The 19626-nt window shown below is 38.1% G+C and overlaps 1 protein-coding gene and 1 long non-coding RNA gene across 17 annotated transcripts in view; one reads left to right on the top strand and one right to left on the bottom strand.

The window, feature by feature from the left end:
- Positions 1-19626, top strand: part of RABGAP1L (RAB GTPase activating protein 1 like) — a 729489-nt gene that overhangs the window by 666168 nt on the left and 43695 nt on the right. The gene's annotated exons all lie outside the window — the stretch shown is intronic.
- Positions 5727-19113, bottom strand: LOC112648585 (uncharacterized). The gene is made up of 5 exons (XR_003129163.3): positions 18973-19113; positions 18713-18788; positions 13360-14030; positions 12356-12463; positions 5727-6120 (listed from the first exon to the last, which is right to left on the bottom strand). It is a non-coding gene; the product is annotated as an uncharacterized LOC112648585 (long non-coding RNA).

Genomic DNA, 19626 nt, shown 5'->3' with positions numbered 1-19626 from the left:
ACTTATCGAGGCTTCTATGAACAAATCCTTTGGGATATTGAATGGAATTGTATTGAATTTATAAATGAATCTTAGAAGAATTGATGTTATCAATGCTATTGGGAGTCTTTCCATCTTTTTTATTTAGGTCTTCGTTTACATTCTTGAGCAAAACTAAAATCTTTTTCTCAAGAGGCTTTTTGTCAGATTTTTTTCCAGAAACCTGATAGTTTTTGTGGCAAGAAGGAATGGGCTTCATTTTTATTTACATTTTTTAATTGGTTGTTGCTAGTGTATAGCCATCTATTGATTTTGTAAATTGACCTTGTATTTAACAAACTTGTAAAAGGCTCTAAATGGTTTTATTCCTTTACCCATAGATTAGGTGTCTCTAAATAAACTATTAATCATCTATAAATGACAAGGGTTTTTTGCCTTCCTCTCTAATTTTTAAACTTTCTATTTATTATTTTCTCTCATCTATTTCATCAATGAGAACTTCAACTATAACTATTGACCCATAATAACAAGCATTTGTCACGTTCCTGGCTTTCAAGGGAATGTTGTTAACGTTTCACCATTAAATATTTACTCCAGGTTTTAGATGGATAGCTTTTGTTGAGTTTAAAAGTCTTTTTTATTTACCAATATGGTGAGTTTTTATTTTTTTATTTTTTTATGCTGAGTTTTTAAAATGAATTATTAATGGGTGTTAATTTTGTCGACTGCATTTGTGCATCTGTTTAGATGATTTTATGATTTTTCTCCTTTAATATGTGAATTCCAGGAATATTTTTTCTTACATAATAATATTTTAAATAGTAGAATAACGTAGTTCAAAATCCAAACTGTAAAACTGACCAACTAACTGTATCCTCCAAACCTACTCCTCTTTGTCACTTCTCATTTTTAAAGAATAGTACCAGCCAGCTAGAAAACTTAGAAGCTCGTCTAGGCACTGCTCTCATCTACTCAATGACCAGGTCCTGTCCATTTTCTGCTTCTTAACATTTGTCCTCACCTCTTAATCCTTTCCTGGTTGCTTAATCATTCTCCACATTCCTGCCAGAGATGAAATTCCTTTGTTTAAAATCCTTCAGTGACTCCCTAATTCATAGTATCTAGAAGTCTGAGCTCCTTGCTATGCCCTAAGAAGGCTGTGCAGGCACTGTCTCTTCTCCAGCCATTAGGCCCCTTACACCCGGCTTCCTACCCATTCCTCTGAGAATCAGTTACTGGGTGGGGGGGAGCAGAGCTTTCTCGGCCTCCCTTTGTCCATCCATCTACTCACTTACCTGCCTCTCTGATACATGTCCTGACTCCCAGATAGAGTAGACCATTTAATCTTTGTACTCCATTCTATTCCATACAGAACTTAATCTTTTGACCTTTTATGGTCTTTATTCACTTATATATTTATCTCCCCTACTAGACTAGACTTAAAGGTAATGACTAGTTATTTTATTCATCATTGTATCCCCAGCACAGTGGAGGTATTCAGTATATATATTAAGGGGTAGGTGGATGAACAAGGAACAAACAAACAGGCAATAATTGAGATAAAGGAGAAGGGTTATTTCAGAAGGAAAATAATATAACCAAAAAGCCTATAAAGATTCAGTTGGGGGGATCCCTAGGTGGCTCAGTGGTTGAGCGCCTGTCTTCGGCCCAGGGCATGATCCTGGAGTCCTGGGATCAAGTCCCACGTCAGGCTCCCTGCATGGAGCCTGCTTCTCCCTCTACCTGTGTCTCTGCCTCTCTCTCTCTCTGTGTGTGTCTCTCATGAATAAACAAATAAAATCTTAAAAAAAAAAAAAAGATTCAGCTGTAACAAGTGTTAATTTCATTATCTACCTTTTTTTTTTTTTTTTTTTTTCCATTTTTTTTTTTTCATTATCTACCTTGAACCCTGAGTGGAGCCTCTGGGAACTCCAAAAATGTTTATGATTGAAACAGACTTTTTTTTTTTTAATCTGCAGTGTTTTATGACTTTGTTGCTATTTTCTGTCTTGTTTTGTTTTGTTTTATTTTAAGATTTTATTTGAGAGAGAGAGAGAGAGAGAACACAAGTGGGGTGGAGAGGCAGAGGAAGGAGAAGGCTCTTGGCTGAGCAGGGAGCCTGATGTGAGGCTCCATCCCAGGACCCTGGGATCATGACCTGAGCAGAAGGTAGACCCTTAACCAACTGAGCCACCCAGGCTCCCCTGTCTTTCTATCTTTCTATACAGAGCTTTTTGCTGTTTCCCTCTCCATTTTTTGGAGATTTTGTTTTCTTTTAAATTCATTCATGCATCTGGTCAATAAATACTTGTACCTGCTGGTACATGCCCAGTGCAAGTGTTAAAACTACAGTTGACCCTTAAACAACACAGGTTTGAACTGTGTGGGTCCATTTCTATGCAGATTTTTTTTTTATAGTACAGTGTCCTAAGTGTATTTCATCCTCCTTAAGGTTTTTATAATATGCCTTGACAGTTTGTTTGGTGAACAGGAGAGTAAGTGGGAGTGATTGAGGATGAGGTGCTGAAAGAGATTGTCTCCTATTTTATCTATCACCTTCTCTTCCTTATTCCCAGCTACTGTGTTGAAGAAGGATTCCCTTCCTCAAACTGACAAAAAAAAACAAAAAACAAAAAAAAACAAAACAAAAAAAAAAATGACTAGGCTTTTGTGCCTTGGTTAGATTAGAAATTAGAAATTTAAGATGTGTTAATTCCTACTGATTTTATTTATTTTTTTTTTAAAGTTTGAGCCTAAGGGCACTCTTTTTTTTTAAGATTTTATTTATTATTTATTCATGAGAGACAGAGAGAGAGAGAGAGAGAGATGCATAGACACAGGCAGAGGAAGAAGCAGGCTCCATGCAGGGAGCCCGATGTGGGACTCGATCCCGGGTCTCCAGGATCACATTCTGGGCTGCAGGCGGCGCTAAACTGCTGCGCCACCGGGGCTGCCCAATTCCTACTGATTTTAAAGCAAAATTCAATGAGCTTGATTTTGTCTTTGCTGAGTGATCTACTTGGTACTTTACTGTCTTCATTTTCTGTGTTGAGAAGGAGATAAGGAAAAATGTGTCTCAGAAAACTGTGATCTAGAAATTGAAATGTAATGTAATACATTTATAATGGATTGTTTATAGTATGGGCATTCGGAAATAGGACCAACTTACTATATAAGCCTATATCTAACTTCTATTAAATGTTTGCCTCATGGTATATCAGAACGTGAGTGAAAATTGATTATGTTATGTGTGAGGATGACAGTAACTATTAAATATGATTGTAGGGGATCCCTGGGTGGCTCAGCGGCTTAGCGCCTGCCTTTGGCCCAGGGCATGGTCCTGGAGTCCTGGAATCAAGTCCCACATCAGGCTCCCTGCATGGAAGCTGCTTCTCCCTCTGCCTGTGTCTCTGCCCCCGCCCCCCCCCCCGCCCCCCCATGTGTGTGCCTCTCATGAATAAACAAAATCTTTTTAAAAATAATAAATAATAAATAAATTGTTGTCTTAGGTGATTAGAGCATAAAGGATAGAATTACGTTTCTAAACCAGTGATTTGATCATTTATTTATTTACTTACTTACCTCCTTACTTAATTTACTTATTTATTTACTTACTTACTTATTTGATAGAGTGAGCAAGCCTGAGCAGGAAGGAAGAACAGAGAGAGAGGAAGAAGCAGACTCCCTTCTGAGCAAGGAGCCCCGAACCCCATGTGGACTCAATCCCTGGACCCTGGGATCATGACCTGATCCAAAGGCAGACACTTAACTGACTGAGCCATCAGACACCCTAAACCAGTGTTTTAAATAAGACTTAAATCCAAATAAAAATTCATTGTGGTACTGCCATAATTATAACCAAAGGTTTTAATAATAGATGCATTAAAACCCCTTTTTTTTCATGGAAATTATGAAACACATACAAAAGTAGAGCAGTGCCATGAATTTCCATGTTCTCATCACCTATCTTCAATAACCATCAGCCTCTTGCTTTCCTTGTGCCATTTCTCCTCTAATTTTTTTTGCTGAAATATTAAATAAAATTTAAGATATACCATTTCACTCATAAGAACTTAAGTTATATATCTTAACAGATAAGGACTTTAAGAATATTACCGTAATAATGATATCATACCTACTAAAATAACAATAATCTAATGGTACATTTTTAAAAATTCAGATGAATATGTAACAACCAAAATCTAACTAAAGGAATTTATCGGGTTCCGATTTGCCAAGTGGGAAATAGTTTGGTTTTCTTTAAACTCTGAAGTTTCTTGGTGTTTTGTTTTTATTTTAACTGGAAACATTTAAAAATCATTGCACCCTATTTTAAAACAATGATAAGGGGAACCCTGGGTGGCTCCGCGGGTTAGCGCCTGCCTTTGGCCCAGGGTGTGATCCTGGAGTCCCAGGATCAAGTTCCGCATTGGGCTCCCTGTCTGGAGCTTCTTCCTCTGCCTGTGTCTCTGCCCCTCTCTCTCTCTGTGTCTCTCATGAATGAATAAATAAAATCTTTAAATAACTAACTAAATAAAAACAATGACTAATAATAATGTGGCTGCTTTTAATGCATACTTTTGTTTTTTCTCCTTGTTTGCTACTTCACAATATACTTGTGCCTCCTCTGGACTGGGCTCTGAATGGTTGGAATGAATATGCATGTCCACTGAAACTTGGTCTTTTCTTACATAGGTGAATATTTCCCATTTCTTTTAAAAAAGGAAGTTGATAGAATGTCTTTTGTGTTATGTTTTACGAATAAAATTCAGAATCTCTAGTGCTAATAGTAAGATTGATAATCTAATACTCTAATTCTAAGCCTACCTTTGAATTCTTAGAATATGGAAGTCATTTCTTATGGCTTCTAATAGATAATACTTTATTCACTGATCCTCTTTCAGGGATTTTCTTTGGGAGGCTTTTCAGACTTACCAGGAGTCAGTGCTTTGAGCCAAATCAAAGCTTGCTTCGACCCTGGCAAGACTTAAATGCTTTCTAAAAAAGAGATTAGGGAAGACAGCTATTGTCATGCGTTTCACTCAGCTATACTGAACCATTGGTTGTCTCAGCCAATTGGAGATTTATGAGGGGTGGAGGAAGACAGAAGAGTGTTTGTGTCTATAGAACATATATATCTCAGTTCTGTCCTTTACTTTAGATGTACATTTACTACTTGTCATCACTCTACTAAGAAGCAAAGAAATGACTCCTATTTTACCCTGGAAGGCTTCGTTAATATTTAACTTAAAAAAAAACATTTAAACCTATTGTTCCTTATTACTTCCTGGTTGAGGCTAAATCATGTGACAGAAAGACCATGTAGAAGACTGTCCATGCTAGCCCCTTTAGTTGAAGACATTGTGTGACCCCCATTGTGTACAGGTGTAGATTTTTAAGACTTGCCTTCTTACTATTAAAATAAGATTTATAGTATAAAACAGCTTTCTTTAGACTCATCATCACTTTTTTTTTTTTTAAGCATATGGTTATTTTCCTGTCTGGTGAAGTTCTGAGCTATATATGCTCAAATTCTGTTAAGTGCACGCTGAATGAGAGATAGGCAGGTAGATAGTAAATAGGTAGAATTGGTGAACCAGAAAGGACCCAGAGAAATCATCTGGTAGGATGATTTCTTTTCCATGTAGGATGATACCAAAACCACTCCAAAAAGTCAGTCCTTTTCAGCAAAATTTCAAAGAGGAATATTTGTTCATTTTACAATGAAACCTTGAGCCACATGCTATATTCAATTTTCTCTTGAGCCACCACCTTCGGTCTGGAACAGTTTTTCAGTCTTTCTTGACATTTATAAGCTTGATACTTTTGAAAATTGCAAGCTAGTTATTTAATAGACTGTCTCTCAATTTGAGTTTATCTGATGGTCCTGATGGTTCCTCATGAGTAGATTTAGGGTATACATTTTTGACCAGAATTTATCATAGAGATGATGCTGTATTTTTCCCATTGTATCTATTCTATCAAATGGAGCATGATTTTGAGTTGTTTTATTACTGGTGATACTCACTTTGATATTTAGAATAGGGTGATTCCTTATAGGTTCTTCATGCAAAGTTGCTCTATTCCTCTTTGCAGCTGGTAAGAATTTTGTGGGAACACTGGTGTTTGAGACCCATTGTCCTAGGGAGAGATAAAGGCTCTTTTTAGCATCCCACTCTACATCCAGGCTATCTGTTGCATAATGAAGATTCCCTGATTGTCATGTGTGCCTGAGGACCATTTTTAGGATTTTGGAGACATCTCAGCATTTTTTTTTTAATTTTTTTTAAATTTATTTATGATAGTCACACAGAGAGAGAGAGAGAGAGAGAGGCAGAGACATAGGCAGAGGGAGAAGCAGGCTCCATGCACTGGGAGCCCGACGTGGGACTCGATCCTGGGTCTCCAGGATCGTGCCCTGGGCCAAAGGCAGGCGCCAAACCGCTGTGCCACCCAGGGATCCCGACATCTCAGCATTTTGATCTTTTGTCTGGGTCAGACTGGAATATTCAGTTCAATTTGCCAGCTTTGAAAAGCCCAATCCTCCAGGGAAAATTATGAACTTGTAGGAGAATTCAATTTTGTCTTTTTAGCTTAGAGACCTTTTTATTAAAGCCTAACAGAAACAGTTAAAGCAGAAATCAGAAATGGTAACAGCAATATCAGAGCAACAGAGGTTGTACAGTTTTTGTTTATCTTAAGCTCACATATGATGTAAGAATGTAAATTAATGAGCTGTTAGTCTCATATTGGGTATGTTTTCTTCACTTATCAAAAATATGGGGCACAACCCTTGTGCATTGTTGGTGGGATTGTAAATTGGTGCAGCCACTGCAGAAGAAAAGTATGGAAGTTCCTCAAAAACTTAAAAATAGAACTACCATATAATCTAGCACTCCCACTTGTGGATGTACATTCAAAAGGAATGAATACTTCTCAAGGAAGTATCTGTACTCCCATGTTTATTGTAGCATTATTCACAATAGCTAAAATCTGAAAACAATTTAAGTGTCCATCAATGGATGAATAAAAAAGATGTGCTACATATAATGGAATATTATTTAGCCATGAGAAAGCAGGAAATCCTGCCATTTGCAGAAAAACTTGGATGACCTTGGGGGACGTTATGCTAAACAAAGTAAGTCAGAAAAACACATTCTGTACTCACTTATATCTGAAATCTAAGAAAGCCAAATTCATAGAAGCAGAGAGTAGATTGGCAGTTACCAGGGACATGGGAGTGGGGAGGAATGGAGAGATATTGTTCAAAGGCTTCAGACTTGTAATATGAATAAGTCTGGGAATCTAATATACAACATGGTGACTACAGTTAGTAGTATTGTATATGTGAAAACTAAGAGAGTAGATATTAAATGTTCTCACTACCAAAAAAAATGGTAATTCTGTGACATGATGGTGTTGTGAGCAAATAAAGTGGTGGTTTATCATATTACTGTATATTACAGTATATTCATACACCAAATCAACATGTTATACGGCTTAAACAGTGTTAGGGGCACTTGGGTGGCTTAGTTGATTAAGCATCTGTCTTCAGCTCAGGTCATGATCAGGGTTCTGGGATCAAGCCCTGTGTCAGGCTCCCTGCTCAGTGGGGAGCCTACATTTCCTGCGCCTGCCCCTGCCCATGTGTTCTCTCTCTCTCTCTCTCTCTCTCTCTCTATCCCTCTCATAAATAAACTCTTAAAAAAAAAAAAAACTTGAACATGTTATATGTCAATTATATCTCAATAAAGCTGGGGGAGAAATAAAGTCCTTAACATGATCTAGAATGTTAAATATATGTGCCTCACAAATTTGACTTCTATAGACGTGGAGGTTTACATTTCAAGTGAATAAGATAGATTCTGTAGTAAAATAATTTGACAAGAAAATCTTTTTTTTTTTCTAATGACATGGAAGCATAAGCAAAAAAAATGTATTTATACTAGAGAATAAATATAGTCAGTTCAGTACTGCGGCCTTCACCTCAACAGACTAGCTAAGAAATCTGTTTTTTAATTTAGATTCCGGACCAGATATATTCTTTATCATTTAGCTTTTTGATCAGCAGAAAAGGCTAATTTTGACATGGTTCCTGGATTTAAAAATATTTTCAATTCAAATTAGAGTTCCCTTGAAGTAAAGCTGATTTCCCTTCTTAAAGAGTAAATGATATTTCTGGTTTTTCATGTTCTCTGTTGTCAAAGAAGGGCTTTGTTACTGTTCTTCATGAAATTTTTGTAAATATTTCTGGTTCTCTATTCTGAGTGCCTATGAATAACAGTTTCGGAAGTATCTAGGTGTGATACCTTTGACTTTTTTTTGGACTAGAAATAACAGATATATAATACATACCCACTCAAATTTACAAAGTCTAGGAGATGAAATAAATCACTTAATATGGACTTTGGCTTAATTTTGTCTGGTCCTTATATATTTTTATTTGTAAATAATCCCTTGAAAAAGTACCTCAGCAGGAAATTGTTAGCATTGAAAAAGGAAGTTTGAGAAACTTAGTACTCCAAAATTTATGATAATAGATTTTTAAATTTATGAATTTATCATTTGTGATTTCAACACTTTGATGAGATTCTCCTAAGAGCCATAACACTGTAACATTTTGTAATTTTGCAAAAGTACTAGTTGTCAGTATATGCCCTGTAAGTCTGGGTAAGGAACAAGTCTTATGAGACCAGTTGTCTTTTTTAGTATTTAGATTTCAACTTAACTTTGCTTCTGGGTGGAAAATGTCTCCAAAAAGAAAGCCAATCATTAGTGCTGATGGTAGAATTGATGAGAACACAAAGGCCAAGGAAATTATGGTTTTTCAGCAAGAAAAGAGTAATTTTAGATTAAGTTAAAAGCATGCTTTAACTTGTCAGATTTCATAATACTTTCTGTGTTATATACCTAAATCACTGTATACTTTATAGAGACAACAAAGTGCTTCATAAAACTATTTTAATTATTGTAGCCAGGGAAAATTTGCTTACAAAAAGAGAAAGAAAACACATTTATGGAGTATTGGAAAGTGCCAGAACTTATCAATTACTTGGTTTCATATTTGTGGACTCACCTTGGGCCCCAGAAGTCACTTTCATTTTTCTCTATTGATCTGCACCTTATAGCTTAATTTCTATGTTACATTATAAGTGACACTTGGAAAGTCTCAAGACAGTCCTCATGTACATCAAGGTTTCTAGCAGTGAGGGATGGGGAAGAAAGTTGCCATAATTTTTTATAAGATTAATTATAAAATAATAGTTCATTTTTAAAAAGTTATCTGGTAGTTAGAAACTTTTTTTCATAAACATATTACCAGTGCCTGGTACAAGATGACAGGTAGGTCCTCAATATTGACCTAAATATTCTCCTAATCTTTTTTTTTTTTTTTTTAGATTTTTAAAAAAATTTATTTATTCACAAAGACAGAGAGAGAATAGAGAGAGGCAGAGACACAAGGAAGAGGGAGAAGCAGGCACCACACCGGGAGCCGGATGTGGGACTGGATCCCGGGTCTCCAGGATCACACCCTGGGCTGCAGGCGGCGCTAAACCACTGCGCCACTGGGGCTGCCCTATTATCCTAATCTTGATTTGGAAGTATTACCTTGGAGACTGTGGTAAGAAGAAACTCACATAGGCCCCACAGGTTCATTCCTCCTTATCTTGTTGGCTAATGCTCTTGACACCATTCTGTTGAATTGTATTAGATTATGTTGAGGTTTTGTATTTGCCTGAGGCAATGTAAGTAGAAGCCAAGTTACAGTGAACAATTTGGAATAACAACCCCTCCAAAAAGAGTGAGAAAGTACCCCTGAGATAGAATTAAGTTATGGACATGTAAAACAAATATTCCTCTTTCTTTTTTAGCCTTCACATATGTTTAAAAGGATGGCATTCATTTCTGTTATTAATGAGGATATTTCTCTGTGAGTTTAAAGCTTATAACACGTATTTCCATCTATAAAGCATCCTGTAGGGACGCCTGGGTGGCTCAGTGGTTAAGCATCTGCCTTCAGCCCAGGGTGTGATCCTGGAGTTCTGGGATCAAGTCCCACATTGGGCTCCCTGCATGGAGCCTGCTTCTCCCTCTGCCTGTGTCTCTGCCTCTCTCTGTGTCTCTCATGGATAAGTAAATAAAATATTAAAAAAAAAATAAAACAAAACATCCTACATATGTGTTCTAAAGCCTTTCCTTGTATGTAGAATGGAAATGGGCAATCTTAGGCAAGTTCTGGCCTGTCCTTTTAATGACAGTAGCTAAAGAAACATGGGTTTCAACCTCTATTTGAACTCAGGAGCCAAGGAGATTTGAATACTTGAACATAATCTAATACAAATTTCAAAACCTGAACATAATCTAATACAATTCAACAGAATGGTGTCAAGAGCATTAGCCAACAAGATAAGGAGGAATGGACCTGTGGGGTCTATATGGGTTTTTTCTTACCACAGTCTCCAAGGTAATACTTCCAAATCAAGATTAGGAGAATAAACTACAGAGGAGCTCCAAATTAGGATATTCATTTTTCAGTGTGGATTCGAGTAAAATCTAACTGTTTACATCAAGAAGCAATATTGAGGACCTACCTGTCATCTTGTACCAGGCACTGGTAATATGTTTATGAAAAAAAGTCTCTAACTACCAGATAACTTTTTAAAAATGAACTATCATTATTTTATAATTAATCTTATAAAAAAATATGACAACTCTCCTTCCCCATCCCTCACTGCTAGAAACCTTGATGTACATGAGGACTGTCTTGAGACTTTCCAAGTGTCACTTACAATGTAACATAGAAATTAAGCTATAAGGTGCAGATCAATAGTTAGAAAAAAATGAAAGTGACTTCTGGGGCCCAAGGTGAGTCTACAAATATGAAACCAAGTAATTGATAAGTTCTGGCACTTTCCAATACTCCATAAATGTGTTTTCTTTCTCATTTTGTAGCAATTCTCCATGTTTATGAAATTTTTTGCAAATTGCTATAATGTAAAATTTGTAGAATTTTTTTTTTTTTTTTGCAAAAGTCTAGGTTCCTCAGCAGGTTCATCAGACTCCGTGCTCACACTCTAGATAGAGCTGACAATCTTCACATAGTTTCTTGTAATAAAATACAATATAGTGTTTTTGATTTTTTTTCTAGAGAAAGCACATGAACATGAGGGTGGAGGAAGGGAGGGGCAGAGAGAGAGAGAGAGGGAGAAAATCTTAAGCAGGCACTGTGCCCAGTGCACAGTCCCACACGGGGCTCGATCTTCGCACCCTGAGATCATGACCTGAGCCGAAATCACAAATCAGATGCTTAACTGACTGAGCCACCCAGGCACCACTGATTAAGTAGTTTTTTAAAGTTAAATTAGATCCCTCCTTCCCCTCTCTTTTCTCTTTCCTCCCTCAGTTTAATTAGTTCCTCCATACTTTTTCCACGTCCACCATTTGGAGGAGGTTTTTGACATCACAGTGACTTGATGAGGACTGCTCTTCATTTCACTGCATTTCTTGCCCATAGCCATTTGTTTAAAATAATAAACAAGGGGCATCTGGGTGGCTTAGTCCGTTAGACATCTGACTCTTGATTTCTGCCCAGGTTGTGATCTTAGGGTGGTGGTGAGATCGAGCCCCACATGGGTCTCCCACGCTGGGCACAGAGTCTGCTTAGGATGCTCTTTCCCTCTCCCTCCCCACTGCCCTACAGAGGCATGCTCTCCCTTTCTCTCTCTCTCTCCCTTTGTGTGAAAATAAAATAAAATGATATGTGTTATGTGGGCATCTGGCTGGGTCATTCTGTAGAGCATGTGGCTCTTGATGTTGGTATTGTGGGTTTGAGCCCTGTTTCGTGTAGAGATTACTTTTAAAAAATGATATATGATACTGCAATTGTAAAAGATACCAAAATACTAAATCCAAAGAGTGTTCTTCTTCCTCTAGCTTCTCCTTGTAAATTATTTTTTTAATATCTTATTTATTTATATTTTATATCTAAGGCTGAGGGCAGAGGGGGAGGGAGAGGAAGAGAGAAAGAATCCCGAGCCTAAGCCTACTCCTACTCTGGGGGAGAGGGGCTCAATTTCAGGACCCTGAGATCATGATCCAAGCCAAAACCAAGAATCTCATCACTGAGCCACCTAAGTGCCCCTCCCCCTTGTAAATTATTACAGGGGGAATTTATTAGGAAAAGTATCATTTAAAAATTTTAACAACTGCAATATATTGTCATTTGCAGCTCTCAGCTGACATTCAAACAGCTGCAATCTATGAGTGAGCTTTCACTTTCGGCTGCTGGAGGTCTTTCAATTCCTGTTCCCATGGAAATGAGGAGGGCTGGATGGGTGGAAGGGAAGTGAGGGTTGAAATGCATATTTCCCCATACCTTATTTTTCTGGCCTCCTCACAGTTGCCATGGAAATGGGAACATAAATGCCACTCCACCCCAAGCTTTGGAGAGCAATCATTCATGTGTAAACAGCAGTAGAGGGACCTGAAACAAGCATACAAAAAAAGCTAATTTTATGGTCTTTCCTTTACCTGTGTGTGGCCAAGTCTAATTTCAAATTATTCTCATTTGATCTACTCTGAGCATTAAAGATGATTCAGTTAATTTTTAGAAAGTTAGTTTGATATTACCATTTTTCCAAAATGAGAATTCTCTTATGATTGTCAGATATATATCTATTTTTCAAGTGTTAGGCATTCACTGTGTGTGATGTTTTTACTTTTTTCTTATGTCTTCCCTCCACCCCCTGCCCAAAATTAAAGAAATGAATTTCAATTTACGGAAGAGCATCCAACTGTATAGCATAAGAAGTCTCCCAAATAGTCTCATTCGTATGCACCATTTCAGAAATTGCCCCACAGAGCAGAGGTAATTATTGGCTCTGTCAAACATATCAAGGAAAACTGCCATTTTTAATTGGTTATCACAATCTTCTCATTTAGGTAACAAAAATATCCTATGTTAAGTGGATTTCTATGTCTTTCCATTTATCAGCTCTATGTCATCACATACCTCCTGTAATACCCATACTCAAAGAAAATATATGGGCATAGTCTTCATCTGTCTTTCTTATTCTAATACTTTAATTAACAAAATCCACTTGAACCTCAAGACATTAAGAGTATGCTTTAACTGCAAGGATCGATTTAGGCTTCTCCTAAGTATTCAGCTTTGTGTTAAGTTGAAGCCAGTGATGATACCAAGTTTAAATAAGGGTTTTGGTTTTGGTTTTGGTTTTCTGTTTTTTTTTGCCTTAACATATCCTAATCAGGAAAATTCATACCCCAGGAAAAGCTCTTTATACCCATATGTGATTATTAAATGAGTGGTAGAGGCAAATTCTAAAGGAGTTTAAGGAGAGAAGGGATCATTGGGCCTACCTGAAATGACAGGAGAGACTTCCTTTAGAGACTTCTCTTCTGCTTCTCACGGGCCTTCCTTTCCACTTCTCTTGTCACCTTCTTCACAAAGGCCTTTTCTCCTGACCTGTTTTTAAAACTTCCTAAATACCCTTTCAGTTGCCACCTTCCTCTTCATCTTGACCCTGTCCCCTAATTTAGCATAGATACACCATTTCCAGATGAACATTCTCACTGGCTTCTATCCCCTCAACACCTCAGTGACCTCTTACCATTACAGGAACAAGACTTATTTCAAAGATAGCTCTAACGTCAGAGATTCTGTTTCCTAAGCCCTATAAGCTACCAAAACAATCAAAACATTTTTAGCATTTTAGGTTCTCTTTCATCTTCCAAATTGCTTCTCACATCCAGAATGGACCCGAACATCTGTTAAGACCATGTGCCTGATTTTTCTTTCAGAAAATATGGTCACTGAACTAGCTACTACCAAAATAGGTTCATGCTTTCATCAACTGGTGATGACCTAGATCTGATGAACTGGCCTCAGTGCCACCTTTGCAGCGTTCTCTGCAGTTGCCAAGCACCAGGGGCTCTAGCTCCTCACTCAGACAAACAATTGCTTAGCAGGGTTAGCAGGCCCACACTTTTAAGCTCCATGCCTTTGCTTACAGCAGTTTCCTTCTCCTTTCCTGTATGGAATGAGGAAAAAAATAAGCAATAATGAGCTGGTTTTTTCTTTATCTTACTCCTCTCTGTACCTATTATAGTCCTACCTGTTTGTTATATACTCTCAGCAATTTACATTAAAATACTTCTATCAACACAATGTGATAAAACGTGTGTTAAAATACTCTAACCAACAGTGTGATAAACTGTGCATTAGTTTTAGTCTGTACTTTGGACTTGATTAATATTTGAAGCACATGATATGGGAATACAGTCTAGGGTTAGTTGGTTGCATTGGAAAAAACTATAATCAGGAGATAACTACCGTGAATTTATCCTACTTATATTTAAATCTACAACAGAGGGTTTTCTAATTAGCCTAAAGGGTGTCAAGTAATTTTAAATTGAATTGGCTAGAAATACTATTTAGGCCCCTCCAGCATTGCATGGATCGCCTGTAAGACTGGCAAATGAGGCATTGTAACACCTGCAGAATGGCATCTGAGGCAGAGCACTCTGGGCTTGTTTGCCACCTAACAAATGCTTCTTCCTACCTTATAGAAAGGCAGTGGCAGGGAAACTTGTGGCCTTGCTATTGCCCAATCTTTGGAGGCCACTAATACAAAAAAAAAAAAAAAAAAAAGGAAGAAGGAGAGAGGGAAGGAAGGAAAAGAATGGTAAGAAAGATCCTGACACTTGTGAATAGTCAATAGCAAAAGCTCCCCCCAGGACAATGCTTATAGGCTAGCTCCTCCTTAAAGTCTGTCCTAAATTTCCTGGTGAGTTTATGAAAACATTCTCCTCTAAACCTTAAGAGCATAAGGCTTCTATTACCAGAATGACATTGATCAAATTTTAAAGTTTATTGTGAATTTTTTGGTTAAGGGGTTGTATTCTAGCTATCTTTGTGTCCCAGAAGGCATTTGGCATGGTGTCTTGCACAAAGTAGGTATATGTGGAATTAATGAGCACATGTATGCACTTCTCACTTCTGTAAGGAACAGATCTGGCATTGGGTTATGGGGACACCGAGAACTCATATGGGTTCCAGAGCACTAGTAATTAGGTGTTCACAGTTCCTGGAGTCAGTAGTAGCTGTCCATAACTGTACCAGCTCTAGTTAGTCATCCATCCAAAAAGATACATAGGACTGTCATCAACAGCAAAGGAAGGCAGCACCGTCTATGTCATTTCCTTTCAAAAATTCATACCTAAATATATTTCCTGCCAATTCTGACCCTAACAATGGAAAAATTTTAGGAAAATTATTTTTCTTTTTTTTTTTTTTTTTTTTTTTTTTTTTTTTTTTTAAATTTTTATTTATTTATGATAGTCACAGAGAGAGAGAGAGAGAGGCAGAGACACAGGCAGAGGGAGAAGCAGGCTCCATGCACCGGGAGCCTGACGTGGGATTCGATCCTGGGTCTCCAGGATCGCGCCCTGGGCCAAAGGCAGGCGCTAAACCGCTGCGCCACCCAGGGATCCCAGGAAAATTATTTTTCTTGTGTATCTCTTAGCCACTTTGAGGCAGGATATATGGCAAACCAAGTAGGTAAGAAGGATATAGTGACAGCAGAAGACCAGGGAGAAAAAAAATGAAAAGCGCATAAATATAGCATATAGACTTTTAAAGCAAAGCAAAATGAAACAATGTTAGTTAGATGGTAGTATAGCATAGTAGTTTGTAGCAAGGGCTTTGGACCTTGGCTGCCTGGATTGGAATGAATCCCTACCTTGCTAGCTGTGTGACTTTGGGCAAGTAAGTTATTTCTCTCTGGGTATCTGTTTTCTTCTCCTTAAAGTGAAAATAATAGCACCTACCATGGGGTTCCTGGGTGGCTCAGTCAGTTGAGCATCCAATTATTTCAGCTGGCTCGGATTGTGATCTCCAGGTCATGGGATCAGCCCCATATCAGACCCTCCTTGTTCAGCAAGGAGTCTGCTTCCCCCTCTTTCCTCCTGTCCCCCTCACCATGCTCATGTGCCTGTTTGCATGCATGCTGTCTCTAAAATAAATAAATCTTTAAAAAATAATAGTAATAGCACCTACCTCATAAATATGAGGCTAAAATAGATTAATACATCTAAAGCATATAGCATTTGGTACCTGGCATGTAGGAAGTACCAGGTATGTTTGCTATTTCTATAGTGAAATGGCCAAATCATGGCCCTAAAGTCAGAAGAAGGCTAATTTCAGTCTGTTTATGTCAAGTGAATAATCTTCATGCCTTGAATCTCTCACAAATTGGTGCCTACACTTTCATGTGAAACCATATTCTGCCTTAAATTACAGAATTATTTGTAAGCTTCTTAAAAGCAAAGACTCTTCTTTGTCTTCCTCTTAGCACCCAGAAGAGTGCTTACATAACAGCTTGGCTTATACAATAGCTCTTTAATAACTATTTTGGGAACTGTAAAGGAGACAGAGCAGGTTGGTCCCTGAGGTTGGTCCCTGGAGGCCCTATTCCTGGGGTTTGGGCCTGTTTACCTCCCATATTTTTTCAGCCTCAACTAGCCTTTTCTCTCCCAATGATGCTTCTACTGGCCTTTGGCCCCTCACACTGGCTGTCTTTCCCAGAGCCAGCTTCATGGGCATGTGGCTTGTCCAATTACACAGGTCCCCACACTTGGTTGCATGTTCCGCCATCTTGAAATTACCGCTTTTTAAACAAGGGGTTTAAAATTTTAATTTTTACTTGTCCTGGCAAAGTACGTAGCCAGTCTCGCTCTTCCCCACCCTGTGCTCCTTATTCCCCCTGTGCTGGGAACGCTCTTTCTCCCAACTCTTCACTGGCTAACTGACTCCTCAGCTTAATTGTCATTCCTCAGAGATGTCATCACAATTAGAGCCACATGTGTGACAATCTCTCCACCTTTACTTTGCCCTCACAGCATTCACCTTACTTTGTAAGGTCAGTATTGATTTAGACTGTGTGATTATTTCTTTTAAAGACTCTCTCCCCATCAGACTGTGAGCTCCTTTAGGAGACAGACCATGAATGGTCTGATGGCTAGATGGCTATACCTGCTGCGTAGTAGGTAGTCAGTAAATATTTGACTGAATAAATGGATGATTCTTTAAAATGCGAAGTAAGGGTAAGTTTTCCTTCTCATGGGGTGCCTGGGTGGCTCAATGATTGAGCATCTGCCTTTGGCTCAGGTCATGGTCCCAAGTCCCTGGGATCAAATTCCGCATTGTGTTCCCTGTAGGGAGCCTGCTTCTCTCCCTCTGCCTGTGTCTCTGCCTCTCTCTGTGTGTCTCTCATAAATAAATAAATAAAATCTTAAAAAAAAACAAAAAACATTTTCCTTGTCATGTTAAAAGAGTGATGTAAAAATGGCAATGCAGCCATCATGCAGCATGATCTTCTGCTGATGCGAAATAAACAGTTTTACTTCCTGTCTTTAAAGGTAGATGAATACAGGAAAAGCTCCATTTCTCTTTCCCACTCTTTTGTCCTTCTCTATCTGGTATGATAAAATTGAATCTTTCTAAAGACAGAATTAACTCAGATTGTCTTAGCATATTAGTCTTGAATTAAATGTCCTACAGCATAAATGTCTACAGCCTTCTGCCTGTTATGAGGACTTTTAGCAAGAGATATATCTTTACTTTCGCTTAAGTGCCAGGGACAACTGACATAAAAGTACTCTTTTAGATTTCTTAGCATTCCATGCTGCAAAGGTCAACGTTATTATAAAGAACATAACATTTGATGATAATAAAAAACAGTGTCCTCCTTGGTTCCCCTGTCATTCTTTCTCTCCTGTATCATTGTCTAGTTTTAAATAAGCTTAATTAGCTCGCTTTTGAATGCATAGCTGTATCAGCTTTCTGCGGCCCAGTTTTGGGACTACATCTGGTTAATCTACTCCCTGGAATCAGACCAACACCATCCAACATGTAACTAGATTTAGTGTATTACATACCATCTTACAGCCTTAATTTTTAGCACTTGGTAGTCATTCTGTTATTTTCTAAACACTATAATAAAAATGTTAAGTGGTAAATTTCTAACCAAAAACTTATTCAGTTTTTTAAAAGATTGTAGTTATTCATGAGAGAGAGAGAGAGAGAGGCAAAGACACAGGCAGAGGGAAAAGCAGGCTCCATGCAGGGAGCCCGATGTGGGACTTGATCCCGGGACTCCAGGATGACGCCCTGGGCCGAAGGCAGGTGCTAAGCCACTGAGCCACCCAGGGATCCCCCCAAAAACTTATTCAGAAATAGAATTTCACTTGCCATATTACAGTGGATGTTGAGCATCTTGCCCTAAAATAAAATAAATAACAAACATCCGTTTATTATGCCAGCTTAAGATATTATTGCTTCTTAATTTTTACAAAGAGAAAAATAACAAAATTTTCATAATTCAATCTAAAGTTGAGGATATAGTGAGATGAGATTACTCTTACTACTTAGGAGATAAACAAGCAAAATGTCTTTTTTCTCTCTCCTTCCATTGCAAAGAATCTGAGAAAAATAGATTTAAAAACCAGTAGAATGAGTGCTAGTAAACCAGCTGCAGCGTTTACAGTTGCATATGGCTGCAGAAAAGTACCCAACATTTTTTGTACAAATCAGGATGTGAAGCAATAAGAACAGAAGGAAATCTAGAAAATCATACACAGAGAAGAAAGGCATTTTCAGTGAAACTATAGGGCTCACAAAATGTTCCATCTAAGAGCTGCCTGATTCCAGTACCTTAAGGTAATTGGCTTTACACTGTAAATCTCCTGGTATCAATGGTATTAATGCCTCAATACTTGTCTTCAGAGGGCTAGGAAAGAAGGAAAATATATGATTTCAATCTGCCTCTTCTTGAGACTTTATGAAATTCTATACAGGCTTCTCCCAGAGTTAAATTCCTGGTTCAACCACCCCAGAGTCTGTTTGACCTTCTCTTTTTTCTGGCTTGCCAGAAGTTTCAGGGTGATGGTGTTTATACTTTTTTGAGTTCCAACCTGATAGTTGGTGATACAGCAGATATCTTAGGTTTGTTATCTCCTAGTCAGGAGTTAAAATAGTATCTCCACCATCCTGCAGTTGATTAGCTTGGTGCATTGCAGCCAGCGGCTGATGAGAAGGACCCCGGGTTTGAGAGCTGTGTGTGCTGGACAGGTGACAGGCAGTGTAGAGGACAGGCATGTAACCCATTGATTTTGATGTCAGAAAGCCTGTTGGGCCAGTCATTATTATGGTCCCTTTTCCTTTTTTTTTTTTTTTTTTAAGATTTTATTTATTTATTCATGAGAGACACACAGAGAGAGAGAGAGAGAGGCAGAGACACAGGGAGAGGGAGAAGCAGGCTCCATTCAGGGAGCCCGATGTGGGACTTGATCCCAGGTCTCCCAAGACCACACCCCAGGCCTACAGCGGCGGTAAACCGCTAAGCCACTGGGGCTGCCCTATTATGGTCCCTTTTCATGTTACTTTGTCTTCCTCAGTATACTTAATTTTATAGAATGGGTAAAGTAAACCCAACTCAACTTTGTGAGGCTTGAGTAATAAAAAATATGTTAAGTGCTTAACCTAGTACAATGACATGCATTGTGTGCTCAATAAAAGGAGGTGGTCACAGTGGTTGTGATTTGTGTTAACCCCATTTTAAAAAAATA

The sequence above is a fragment of the Canis lupus genome, chromosome 7 (assembly GCF_003254725.2).
Source record: "Canis lupus dingo isolate Sandy chromosome 7, ASM325472v2, whole genome shotgun sequence".
NCBI classification, from domain to species: Eukaryota; Metazoa; Chordata; class Mammalia; order Carnivora; family Canidae; genus Canis; species Canis lupus.
The sequence above is the reverse complement of the archived record's forward strand: the minus strand, read 5'-3'. Positions and strand labels throughout refer to the sequence as shown.